Consider the following 3521-nt stretch of genomic DNA (forward strand, 5'->3'; position numbering starts at 1 on the left):
GACCGTCCCTCCATCTGCTTGTCTGGGTTATATGCGAATTTAGAAGTGGGAGTGTCAGTCAGCGCCATCTGTAAGCCAAGTGGTGAGTGTGAAAAACCCTTTGAGGCGCATGTGTGGCGTCACGTAGCACGTGAACTTATTAGGAGCGGGCAGCTGACCAATAGTCCCTCGTATACAACCCAACGAAATCAAGACTGCCAGTACGAGACCCTCGTTAATGAATAACGGAAAGAAGTGTATACTTAAGGGCTCGTTTTTCCGTGTTTTGACACAATAATAATGAGATCTAACAGACAATAATGCCATGGAATGTATAGGGCAAGTTATGAGAATGAAAGGAATGTAAATAAGAAAAAAAGTGGGTGAAAAAAAACAGCCGTGAGCAGGAATCGAACCTACAACATTCGAATAGCGCGTTCGATGCTCTAACCACTGAGCTATCACAGCGGCCTTCCCTCCATCCACTTTTTTGGGTTTATATGTGAATTTAAAAATGGGAGTGTCTGTCAGCGCCATCTGTAAGCCAAGTGGCGAGTGTGAAACACCCTTTTATACGCATGTTTGGCGTCACGTAGCACGTGAACTTATTACGATCTGGCAGCTGACCAATAATCCCTCGTATACAACGTAATGACACCAAGTCTGCCAGTACAAGACCCTCGTTAATGAATAAGGGAAAGAAGTGTATACTTAAGGGCTCGTTTTTCTGTGTTTTGACACAATAATAATGAGATCTAACAGACAATAATGCCATGGAGTGTATAGGGCAAGTTATAATACATAGAATGTAAATAAGGAGAAAGAAAGGTGGGTGAAAAAACAACCAGCCGTGAGCAGGAATCAAACCTACGACCTTCGAATAACGCGTTCGATTCTCTAACCACTGAGCTATCGCAGCGGCCTTCTCTCCATCCATTTTTGGGTTTATATGTGAATTTAGAAGTGGGGGTGTCAGTCAGCGCCATCTGTAAGTCAAGTAGCGAGTGTGAAACACCCTTTTATGCGCATGTGTGGCGTCACGTAGCACGTGAACTTATTACGAGCTGGCAGCTGACCAACAATCCCTCATATACAACCTAATGACACCAAGTCTTACACATACAGTCATATACAGCCTAATGACACCAAGGTGTTGTGTCGACGCCATGACGTTCGCAGTGTGACGTCAGTGGACACTGACCAGCTAGACTATCAAACCAAGGTCCATCTTCAGCGGCCTTTTAGTGGGCTTGGCAGCACCTTCTTCGGACGGACGCTCATGCATTTCTGCTTTTTCGTCCAGATTGCCCTGTTGCGGGCGTATGCCGCCGTGGGATTTGCAGATATTGCCTCACCGCAAGACAGTACCATCGCGCATGCGCAGGAACAAGGCCTCGATGGAGCATCATCATGGGAAGCTACGCCTCAGGTGTGGTGTCGACGCCATGACGTTCGCAGTGTGACGTCAGTGGACACTGACCAGCTAGACTATAAAACCAAGGTCAATCTTCAGCGGCCTTTCAGTGGGCCTGGCAGCACCTTCTTCGGACGGACGCTCATGCATTCCTGCTTTTTCGTTGAGGTTGGTGAAAAATATCCTGTCTATCAGTCTATTCGTGACGATTCTCTTACTTTGATAGTGCTGGCGGGCCCACAATGTTTGTTTATTTCGCTGTGTGTCTGTTTGATTGTCATTAGATTGCTCTTGTTAGCATCGGGGGACGTGGAGCGGAACCCGGGTCTGTCTTCGGAATCAGAATCCGAGGCTACTGTAAACAGTCAGCTTCTTAGAAAAATCTTAAAAGAGCAAACGAAAACCAATAAGACGCTCACCATGCTTTCTGCCAACCTGAAACAAGTGGAAATAACTATAGGTGGTGTTCAAGAAAGGATAGCGTCGATTGAAAAAGAGCTCGGGCGGCTTCAAAATTGCGAGGAAAAGCTGGTTGAGCACGAAGATGCGTGCAAGGGGACGAGGGAACTAGTGAACGAGCTTACGATTAAAGTTGATGACCTTGAAAACCGAAGTCGAAGAAACAACTTGATTTATGATTTAAGTGAAGAATAAAAAAAGATAACAAATCTCTGCAAGACAGGGTTCAACAACAAGTATTTAAGGACTTACTCGGCGTCGAAGTGAATTCGACAGAGCGCATCCACAGAGTAGGTTTTAAACGTGCTGGGAAACACCGACCAATTATGTTAAGGCTATTTGATTACTCTGAGAAAACTACAATTATGTCGGCTTGTTTCAAGCTAAAAGGAACACATATTTCCATATCTGAAGATTTTTCCAAGAGAGTTCGCGACTTACGCCGCAGGTTGTGGCATTCGGCAGCAGTGGAAAAAACCAATGAAGCAAAGGTTTCGCTCTTGTTTGATAAACTGAAAGTAGACGATAAAGTTTATATCTGGGAAGAGCTTTCAAACCAACGGCTGGAAGTTACACGACGTGATGCGCAGGCCCGGCGGAATCCTCGTCATTCTGCAACAACCCGACTGAACAAGAGAAGCCGCAGTAAAAAATGACAGCCTGTGAGCAAAATTCTCAGAGTTGTTTCACTGAATGCGCGTAGTGTTGTTAACAAAGCCAGTTCCCTTGAAGACGTTATCTCCTGTTATCAGCCACACGTCTTAGTAATCACTGAGACATGGCTACATGCAGATGTGCAAGATTCGGAAGTGATACCGTCTTCTTACAAGCTTATTCGTAAAGATAGGGAGTCACGTGAGGGAGGAGTAGCAATCGCCATTAAAAACAACGTCGCATTTACTGTTTTGGACGGCATCAACAACCACGAAAGCGTGTGGTGCAGAATTAAATTGCTTGGTAAAAGAATACTTTTAGGGGGCGTGTATCGACCACCGAGTTCTTCGCCCGAATACTTAGAAGCCATTCAAGACTACCTTGCAGATAATACAAATTCTCGATCCCGGATTATAATGATAGGAGATTTCAACCTACCGGGTATAAACTGGGCTGATTTTTCTTATGATGGCAAAGAATCTCGAAGTGCAGATATACTGATTTCGACCGCATTCAACTTCTGCTTACAACAACTAGTTTCTGAGGCTACCAGGGTTGACAGTTCATCATCATCCCTTCTTGATTTGGCACTGGTTAGCAGCTCGTTCCAAGGTTGTTCAGCCAATGTAGAAGGAATATCCGATCACAAGTTGCTAGCTGTGTCATGTCCTCTTTCAGGAACACGTTCATTTACTAGACCGTCGGATACTTTCGTGAGAGATTACACTCATGCGGAGGATAACGCTATTTTAGAATACTTGGAATCGCGCTTTGATTGTTTTAGCCAAGTTAATGATGTCAATGAAATGTGGTCAAATTTTAGAGAAATTGTTCTCTTTTGCGAGCAAAAATATGGCCGTTAAAAAAGAAACGAGTTATTAGGAAATATCCGTGGTTCACAAGAGAAATGATTCATTTGAAACGCAAAAATAAGCGTCAGCGCAAGCGTCGGAACACGAGTGATTTTTCAAGCCTTACTTCTAAGTTGCGAGAACTAACGCGATCGGCAAAGGAA

The 3521-nt window shown here is 44.5% G+C and overlaps 1 non-coding gene across 1 annotated transcript; it reads right to left on the reverse strand.

The window, feature by feature from the left end:
- Window positions 1-374: 374 nt before the first annotated feature.
- On the reverse strand, window positions 375-447 carry TRNAA-CGC (transfer RNA alanine (anticodon CGC)). The gene has a single exon. It is a non-coding gene; the product is annotated as a tRNA-Ala (tRNA).
- Between the last annotated feature and the right edge of the window lie 3074 nt (window positions 448-3521).

This window comes from Rhipicephalus microplus, chromosome 2 (genome assembly GCF_043290135.1).
Source record: "Rhipicephalus microplus isolate Deutch F79 chromosome 2, USDA_Rmic, whole genome shotgun sequence".
Classification (NCBI taxonomy): domain Eukaryota; kingdom Metazoa; phylum Arthropoda; class Arachnida; order Ixodida; family Ixodidae; genus Rhipicephalus; species Rhipicephalus microplus.